The sequence below is a fragment of the Kogia breviceps genome, chromosome 14 (assembly GCF_026419965.1).
Source record: "Kogia breviceps isolate mKogBre1 chromosome 14, mKogBre1 haplotype 1, whole genome shotgun sequence".
Taxonomy (NCBI): domain Eukaryota; kingdom Metazoa; phylum Chordata; class Mammalia; order Artiodactyla; family Physeteridae; genus Kogia; species Kogia breviceps.
The window spans coordinates 55295739-55306043 of NC_081323.1; positions in this window are offsets into that span (position 1 = coordinate 55295739).

Consider the following 10305-nt stretch of genomic DNA (forward strand, 5'->3'; position numbering starts at 1 on the left):
TCTCCCTCTCGGCTCCCACACCTGGGGTGTTAAGGGATGCCTACAGATGTGGCCTCCAGAGGAATCGTTTCTCGAACTGGTCACGAGTAGTGGCTCAGCCTGACCAATGCACCAAAAGGCAGAGAAAACGGATTGTTCAATATTCTCATTCCCTCCTGCAGCATTTAGAAGTTCACCTCACTTTACCCCAGTGATCAAAGTTGGCATTCCTGAGACAGGACAGTCTGGCTTTCCCTGCCTCTTGATATGGTGCCATGGGGAGTACCTGGCACCACCAAAGATGGATCCTTGCCAAAAATGTTCCATCGCGACCCAATCCAGACTTTAGACCCAACTTCCAGGTTAAAGGGCATTGCAGGGAATAAAAACAAGTTGGCAGAGAGGCTAATAGTGATGGTGTTTAAAGGTACAAACTTGTAACAAGTAATAAATAAGCCATAGAGATCTAATGCACAGTATAACAAATGCAGACAATAATATTGTACTATAATATAATTATGTAATATGATACATATTACATTACAATCATATTATAACATATAAATGCTGTATATCTTAAACTTGCTTAAGGTTATATGTCAAATTTATAAAAACAACAACAACAAGCAAACAAGTCAAATATCCCTTGAGGAAAGACCAAACAAATCCCAAAGACAGGACATTACGTGTTACAAGTGGCCCAGGTTCTTCTGAGTCTGTTATGAAAAATAAGTGCCTGTAGGGGACACATTGCTCTAGAGGAGACTAACAGCTGATATAACCAAATGCAGGAACCTTGATTGGATCCTAATTTAAAACAGAAAACAAAAGGCTCTAAAAGCTATTCTGGGGTCAGTTGGGGAAATCTGAATATGGATGGAGCACTGGGTGATAATGGAGATGACTACCAACTTCTGAGATGAGATTCCAGTGTTGTGGTATGTAGGATATTTCTTTATTCTTAGAAAATGTTGAAGGGTTTGGAAGTGATGGGGCATGAGGATTCAGCCACATTTATGGATCGACAAGGCAAATGTGGCAAAATTATAGCAATTGTTGAATCTGGGAGATTGGTGTATGGATTCACCAATTCATTGCATTGCTCTTTCAACTTCTCTGGAAGTTTGAGAATTTTAAAGATAAAAGGTTGGCAGGAGGGGGGAGTAGTTCATGCATGTGATCACTCCTTGACCAGACTTCCTGACCCTCACTTTCTGGCTCAGGAGGTGGTTCTCAGCAGTCAAGGCCAAGGCCACCCAGCTTACCAGTGCAGGGCTGAGCTCCCACCTGGTGTTTCAATCTCCTTCCCTCCCTGGGTTCCATCCCTAGAGACAGGCTGGGATGAGCCAGGGAGCTGGGATGGGTGGGTGGGTCTCCACATGGGACTGAAGCTTACTGCTTGCAGAAGTCTGTGACAGATGTGTTCCCAAGGCAGGCCAAAGCAGTCTCACTCACTTCAGAGGCCTCTAGTGTGTGCACCCTTGGGAGCTGGGTGATGGCAGGAGAGGCAGTCATTTCCCTTTCTTTCCTAATTTTTTTTTTTTTTTTTTTTAGTTCTGGATTCTTCCTTGGTCTACCCCTCTGGGAGGTATCCATACGAACCCTGTGAGTCTGGCTAGCATTAAAAAAAAAGTGCTTCTAACTGACCAACAGGGGGCACTGGTTCTATAGGACTATTCCTTCCTTTTGGGGTAGCCAAGACCTACCTAGGGGCGCTGACCCAAGTTCAGCATGCACAGGGGACTCAGTTCAGTCATTCAGCACAACCCAGAAAGCTTATTCTTCGGATATGGAGGATATGGAAACCCAATTTCCTAGGTGTCTCTGCCCTCCCTGCTCTCCAGCTTCAGGACTGCAAATGAGCTTCTCCCAAACCTGTCCCCCACCCCCATCAGGAACATTCCAGGCAGAGAATGGGAAGAAACCCTCTTGCATCACTTCCTACCACGTAAGGGGAGTGGAGCAGTGCCCGACACCTGCTAGAGAGTTGACGTCGGGTATGCCTAATGAGAACACCTTACTGTTCTCATTACTGAGAGATAACCACAGGTAACAACCACAGGTAACAGCTAGTCCTATCACTGACTCATTTTACAGCCCAGGACACCCAGACTCAGAGGTACAGACATTTCCCCAAGACAGCCCAGCCTTGACAATGGAGCCAGGGAGAAGTCAGCCTGGTCAAGAGCTTTGGATAGTTTAAGTCCCCTTGATTCAGGGCTGGGGGATCTCTGAACCTCCTTTGCAGGTGGGGTGAGTGGGGTATGATGTGGTAAAAGAACAAAGGAAACGCGTGTGTTTTAAGTCTGGGCCTAGCACTTCCTGCACAGGGGAGAGGGTAGTGATGCTAAAACAGACCCAGGCCTACGTGCTGGCCACCTGACCAGCCCCCGACCCCTAGCCTCCCTCCACCTCCCTCCAGCATCTTCCCAGCTTCCCTCCCTCTCCCCCACCTACCCACTCCCTCCGGCCTGTCTGCAGTCTCCCCCCACCACTCCAGAATCTCCCCAGCTTTCCCCTACCTCCATTCTATCCCCCATAGCCTTGTCCAACGTTCGTTCCTTCCTGTACTTTGGTATATGGGGCTCCTTCCACCCACTGATACCTCTCTTCTGGGACTCCACACACACCACCCACCTGGCTACCTTGCAGTTTTAATTATTGAGGAGTGCATGCAAAAATGTCTGGTGCAGAAAAGGTCTTTACTAAATGTTCAGGAAAATGGGTTTTTGTTTTATTGTGTTTTGGTAGCATGAGCAAAATAATTAGAGAACCAATCATGTGTGATCAGGAACCCTGTATTAACAGCTGGCATGTACTGAGTGCTTATCTGTATGGGCTCTGCTTAGGGTCACTTCATCCCACTCCAGCCCACGCAGTAAGTTATAAATTCTCCATTTGATAGGTACAAAGACCAAGCTCTGAGAGGATGGGTGACTTGCTCAAGGTCACACCAGGGAGAGCCAAGATTTTCTTTAAGGGGAGAACGCTGATTTTATGGTGCGAAAGCTCAGAAACAGAAAAGGACCCAATTCCCCTCCCACCCTGTGCAATTTGCCTAGTCTTAACCAGAATATTACAGCATAAATCAGAAAAAACAAGGGCATTCCGATTTCCAGCCCTCAGGCCTAGGCATGTGGGGCGCCGGAACCTTCAGGGGAGGTCTCTCCAAAAGGTTTGAAAGAGGTGGAATTCAAGGGACGAAGGCCCTGGAGAGTCTCTCCCTGCCCCCAAGTCTCCAGGACAAAAGCTTTGTTAATATGCGCATCTGTGGGGGTGGGCTGGGTTGCAGGGGGAGCTCTTCAGCCATCCTCCGATATTTGACCAGCTTAATTTGGAACCTCGAGAGGCGGAGAGGCTTAGGCTAGACCAGCCTGGGGTGGAGGTGCTGCCACCAGACCCACCCAGACAATGGGAGCACCCAGAGCTGGGGTCCTCGGCCAGGAGCTCTCCCTTTCTCCCTGGATCGCTCGTCTTTGTTGCCCGGGCTCCCCTCCAGTGCTGGGTTGAGTCGATGAGTCCGGTCCACCTGGGGGACCGTGGAGCCTGCCTTCCACTCCCCAGTGGGTACAGCAAGCCCACGACACAGGAAGTCCAGCGACCCTCCCGAATGTCCCCATTGCCATAGGTCCGCCAGTACTCCCCGGCCCTGGTCTCCCGGGCATGGACCAACCACATCCACCCAAGGCTTTCTTCCAGCACCCTAATCCCCCATCCCACCACAGAGGCCTGGAGCCCCCATTCTCTCTACAAGCTACAACGAACCCCTTAAGTCTGTCCTGGCAGCCTGCACCCCAAGCCTCCCTGCAACTCACCACTCGGGGTTCCCACTACAGAGGTGGAGGTGCTGAGGGGTTCTCTGAGGGCCCCCAGGGCCAGAGTCAGCCTCGGCCAACCTGGGAAATGACTCCGGGAAAATGGAACAGGAAGTTCCCTTCCCCAATCCCATCCAGGTGGTGAGGGGGGCTTCCTAGAGTTAACCCTTAACCTCCCAGTTTGGGAGTGGGGTGGGGAGAGGGCGGGGCCAGAGAAATAAAGACAAAGCAGTGGATCCAGATTCCAACCCAGGCCTGTATTTGAGAGTCTAACTATCCCTCCAAGTAACAGCTGCCCCCCTCCTAATCAGGACTGGTCCTGTGCCCCTTGGCGGTGTCAGCCTGTACTTTTTGGGGGACAAGTTGCCATTTACAAATGCTTGCTGGGACTTCCCTGGTTGTGCAGTGGTTAAGACTCTGCGCTTCCACTGCAGGGGGCGCGAGTTCATCCCTGGTCAGGGAAGTTCCACATGGCGCTAGATGTGGCAAAAAAAAAAAACAAAAAACAACTTGCTGTGTGCCGGGCACTGAGGATACTGAGGTAAACGTGAGGGACAGTCCCTGACCTCAGGGGGCTTGCACGCCAGGGCAGAGGAGCAAACCACAGGTGCTAATTAGAAAATGGAACAGGACCATGTGATGGGGAAGAGAGGGCACTGGTCGACACTGCCACCTAAAATCCTCCCAAGAATCTTTAGAGGTGGCTTTTGTCCCAGCTTTACCAATGACCAAGCAGGGGCTCCCAGGAGGGGAAGTGACCTCACCAACAGCCTTGAGTCCAACTCTAACTCCAAAGTCAAGCCTTTCCCTTTGCTCTAAAGGGCATCTTTGCGTCATGCCCTTGGCTCCAGCCAGATGGGCACTTCCCTCTGGGGAGTCCGCGGTGCCTCGCTGAGCGTTCAGGGCTTCAGCCTGCTCAGAGGCTGCCCCGACGGGCGGCCAGACCCTGAGCTTGCTCTGGCTCCTCGGCCGGGTCTTGTCTCCTGCACTTAACAGCACCTGGGCTTCTCCTGTTCCATTATTTTAATTGTCTAGCGTGGATCTCATTGGACCAAAGCTCCCTGCGGACAGTGGTCCGTTTCCCTTGTCAGCTCTGCATCCTCTGCGCCTAGCCTAGCGCCTGGCACACGTGAGGACAGACAAAATGGATGAGGAACCGCCGGGCAGAGTCTACCTTCCTCCGAGGTTTACTGGCACCCCGCACCGGGCACTCCACCGCGCGGACTCCCTCCACCTCAGGGCCAGTCGGGGGCTACTGAGCCCCCCTCTCTGGGGCGGGCCAGGAAACCCACCCAGGGCAGGACTATGAAACCCCACCCCGGATGTGGAAAGGAAACCCCGCCGCTGGGCCTGGCCTGGGGGGCGGGGCGGAAGCGTCTCCTGTACCCCTATACCTAGGCTGGACCATCACGCCCACTCCCCCTGGCACCGCCGCCCCTGCCCCGCCTCCAGGACTGACGCGCGCACCTATGGCTGCCGCCTTCGTGGACGAGGCCGTGTCTGACTCCTGGGAGTCGGGGCAACTCGACCGGGAGCTGCGGGGCCTTGTCTAGACATGATGGGGGAGAACAGCAGGAAGGAACGTGGCCTCTTCGGGTAAGGTGGTCTCGGTGCGTCGGGCCTGGAGCGTCCAGGTGAGAGCCTGTGGGAACTGGCTGGGAGCACAGAGGGAAGGCTCGGTGTTTGCTGTTGACTCTGTCTTCCAGGCCTTCGACTCCGGTGCACACCTTTCCTGGAAATCTGTCAGAAAAGCAGAGACCAAGTTGACCTAACCCCCAGAAATAGCATCCAGGGCTTCCCTGGTGGCGCAGTGGTTGAGAATCCGCCTGCCGATGCAGGGGACACGGGTTCGTGCCCCGGTCCGGGAAGATCCCACATGCCGTGGAGCGGCTGGGCCCGTGAGCCATGGCCGCTGAGCCTGCGCGTCCGGAGCCTGTGCTCCGCAACGGGAGAGGCCACAACAGTGAGAGGCCCGCGTACCACAAAAAAAAAAAAAAAAAAAAAAAAAAAAAAAAAAAAAAAAAGCATCCAGGCAGAAAGGCAAGTGCCTGGAGTGACAAGATCAACACTAGCTTTTGGCCTCCTTCAGTCCTCACTCTCGGCCCAGGTATGGGCTTTGGCTAATACCCGCGCTCCTGGCCCACCACGCGCGCGCACCATTCATTCGGGAAATATTTGCTTCCCCGAGTGTGTCCGTGCATTGGCCCCGACCCCGGGTACCAGTGCTGAATAGAAGGGACAAGTGCTGCCCCCTTGAGGCTTACAGACCAGGCAGGACCAGATCACGAGGGCAAGGTTTATTAACTCAAATTACTTTGCAGAAATAAAGGGCTTAAGGGAATTCCCTAGCGGTCCGGTGGTTAGGACTCGGCGCTTTCGATGTCGGGCCCGGGTTCAATCCCTGGTCCGGGAACTAAGATGCTGCAAGCCGCGTGGAGAAGAAGAAGAAAAAAAAAGAACATTTAAGTCCCTTCAGATTCGCCATTATCTTTGAAAATATCAATACACTCCCCTCTCCCAGAGTCTTAGCCACTGAGAGACGAAAATTCTTGTGAAGTTGCTGGATTGTTACTTTACTCCATTTAGTAAAAATGATAAACGCATCTTCAAAGGACTTTTAATATACATCTACCTGTTTAGGATATATATCAATATCTTCTAAAATTATCTTGAAAATGCACACATAAACTATTTTAGTTGTTACCTTAGATTTTGGCGGGAAGTAACTGGTGTCTAAAAAACAAACAAAAGGGCTTCCCTGGTGGCACAGTGGTTGAGAATCTGCCTGCTAATGCTGGGGACACGGGTTCGAGCCATGGTCTGGGAAGATGCCACATGCCGCGGAGCAACTAGGCCCATGAGCCACAACTACTGAGCCTGCGCGACTGGAGCCTGTGCTCCGCAACAAGAGAGGCTACGATAGTGAGAGGCCTGCGCACCGCAATGAAGAGTGGCCCCCGCTCATCACAACTAGAGAAAGGCCTCGCACAGAAACGAAGACCCAACACAGCCAAAAATAAATAAATAAATAAAATTAAAATAAAAAGCAAACAACAAACCTCAACTTACCATTTATTTATTAAATATGAAAAAAAATTAAGTTTAGTATTATCCAGGTCAGCAAAAGCACCTGAAAATACTGAGTGATAGGGTCTTCTTCTTTCCTCTTATCTCTTCAGAGATTGCAAAAGAGAAACAAATTTCCTTGTATTTTCAGTTTCCTTAGGATTCCTCCATTTAGAATTATTCAGGGCAAAGGGAGAAATCCTTCTCCAGCTCTGGGAAGAATTACTATTAAAAGCACTATGATCCCTTGATTGGCCTTTGGTTCATCCAGTGGCTTAAATGCCTGTCTCTTAACTGCATTAGTAACATCTTTTCCTGCAGCCATAACCCCAGCATTTTCCTCTGGGTAGTTGCAGTCTTGATACAGTAATTGCAGTGTTTATGGCACAGCCAGACCCCTCACTAAGGACCAGCCCTGGTACAGAAGCACTGGGGATTTTGATGAGAACAGGAGTGAGCATTGCACCTGTCCTGGTCTTTCTTCAGTGTCTATAAACTAGCTATCTCCCAGGTGTTTCATCTTGTCTCTTTGGTAGGAGCCAACCATTGGCTCTGCAAGCCCGAGCTGCAGTCTCAGCTTTGCCATTTGCTGCTGTGCAACTTGGGTAGATGGTTTAATTGCATCCCTTCACTCTGCTGCTCAAAGCTCTTCTGTGGCTTCCTATGGCACTTAGAACTAAATCCAGACAGCTCAGCCTGGGGCTCATCCCACAGCCCCTTCCTACCATGGATCTCATCTTCTGTCTTCTTTTCCTTTGCCTTTCACTTCCTGAACATGCCAGTCTGATCCTGCCCTGGCCTGGAATGGATGCTTTCACTCACACTCCCACTTTGCCAGTTCCTCTTCATTCTTTTTTTTTTTTTTTTTTTTTTTTTTAATGAATTGGTTTAATTCCAGGTGCTACAGAATTCAGGACAGAACAAAGACTTAAGAACACACTTTGGCAGGATTCTTGGCTAGGTTTACTCTGATCTCACAGCTAAGGTAGAAATGACTGAGAAGCACTGAAGAGAGGGTGAACCACTGTATGACTTTAAAAAAATTATTTATTTGGCCGCGCCGGGTCTTAGTTGCAGCACGCAGGATCTCTGTTACAGCATGCATATGGGTTCTAGTTCCCTGACCAGGGATCAAACACAGATCCCCTGCATTGGGAGCACGGAGTCTTAACCACTGGACCACCAGGGAAGTCCCTCACCCAGCCACTTAAACACAAGCTCCACAAGGCTGGCTTTGCTGCTGTTCACTGCTGTAACTCCAGTGCCCGGCACATCGTAAACACTCACTAAATGTGGATTGAAGGAATATTCCACATCAGACCTTGTCTTTCCTGGTATTCTCTATTTTGGTAAATGTAGAACAATCCATTCAGTTGCTCAAGCCAGGTACTGGGATTTATCCTTGACCCCCTTGCTTTAACTCATTCCCACATCTCATCAGTCTCCAAGTTCTGTAGGTCTGATAGCCTAAATATTTTTCATATCTGTGTTTCTCTACCTCCACTGCTGCTACCAAGTCCAGGTCACCATCATCTATTGCCTGGATCATAGCAATGGTCTTATGGTTTCTCTTCATTCATTTCCTTTTTTTAAAAAAGTAAACTTTTAGGTGTAATGTACAGAACTTGTGCGCAAACCAAAAATGAAGAGCGTGATGAGTCTCCACCAAGCGAAAACAGCCCTTTAGCCAGCATCCCAATCAAATCAGAATTTACTAGCACTCTCAGGCCTTACTCTGGTGCCCCCTTCTGGTCACTTCCCTTCCGCCATAATCTCTATCCTGACTTCCAACCACAGCAGATTTGTTTGGTCTATCTTTGAACTCCGTGTAAGTGGAGTCACACAATAGGAACTCTCATCTGACCTTACTCCACAGTGAGGGAGTCATCCACGCATTGCTTATTCCCTGAATAGTATTCCCCCATTGTGTTATTTGTTCATTCTACTGTGTCTACATGGGGGTGGTTTTCAGTTTGAGGCCACGCTTAGTAGTTCTTGTAGGTCTCTGGTAACCATATAAGTGCATACTGCAGGACTTGTGCCCAGGAGTGAATCGCTGTGTCACAGGGTATGTGGATGGTCAGGTTCAGAAGATTCTGCCACACTTGTCCAGAGAGCTTGTACCATTTCCCCTCCCGCTGTCTGCAGACTCATCTTGTGCATTTCTTGCTCCAGTCCTAGGATCAGCCGTTTCTCCATGGAACCCTGATTTTTTTTCACATTATAAAGCATTCACAAAAATAGGATTTTTAAAAGGAGGAGGGAAAGTAAAACTAATGGAAGTTCTACATTTTTTTCCACACCCAACTGAGTTAAAAAAAAAATAGAAGAGACACTAGTGAAAGACCACATGCCATGTAGAGGAAGGAGTCTGAGAGCTGAGGGTAGGGGGCAGAGAATGCAGCAAGAGGAAGGGCTGAAAAGGACATCAAGGGTTGGTGCCTGAGTGCCATTGTCATCTGCTCCCATGAGGGGCCTCCAGGAGGGGTCCTCTGAGCTGAGCCAGTCAGAATGCCTCCTGAGTACTCCCATCCCCACCTGCTTCAGTGTCTTTAGCTTTCGTGAGTGAACGTACCTTAAACTCTACCCAAGACTGGGGCACCCTTTAGGTATCAGATAGCAGGAGGTGACTGCAGCAACAGCGAAGGGTATTTTAGGATGCTGATAGTGTCCTGGTTTCCTAAAAATGCAGCAACCTCTATAGGGAAAGTAACTTAATTTACTCTAATATCTACCTCCAAAGAGCCAAGTGGAGTGACTTTTGAGCTTGCTCTCAACAGAGAATCCCCTCCCTGCCTGTACTGTAAGCTGGAAGGTGGAAGGTGGGATGTGGGTGTTTGGGGAATATATCCAGTCAACCCTACTAAGTTTGGGGGCTTTTCTGGCCTTGGTGTTCACGGCTTGCCTGGCTGAGGCTGAAGCTGCCAGCCTTGACAATCATGGTAAGAAGAACTTGGAATTGCTGCCTAGGGAGGAGCCTCCTTTCCTCCTGGAGCTTGCCCAGGGCAGGAGAAAGCCATTTCTGCTGACTGTGATGGGCAGGCTTCTGGGCCAGCATCACAGCTGAGATCCAGGAGCCAGGTTTGGGGTTGGCAGCCTCTCTGCCTGCCCTGTTGCAAGATCAGATGTTAGTCTTGTTCACCCACTGGAAAGGAGCAAAGCCTCCACAATAAGAGCTGCTGGGTAGTTCCAGTTGCTGCAAGGCAAGGGCATCAAGAATTGGGTGATGAGTAGGCTCCTGGTTAGAGATTGTGATGTAGCCATACAACAGAATATGCCGCAGATGAAAAACAGCAAGGCACCGCTTGAGAACAGTAGAACTCTTGACTCATAACCATCTGTCCAAACCTGCCCTAAGACTTGAACAAACTCTAGCATAGCTTCTAGCAGCATAAGGCCATGATGACCCCAGCCCCCCATTAAAATGCCTGCCTGAGAAAGCTCA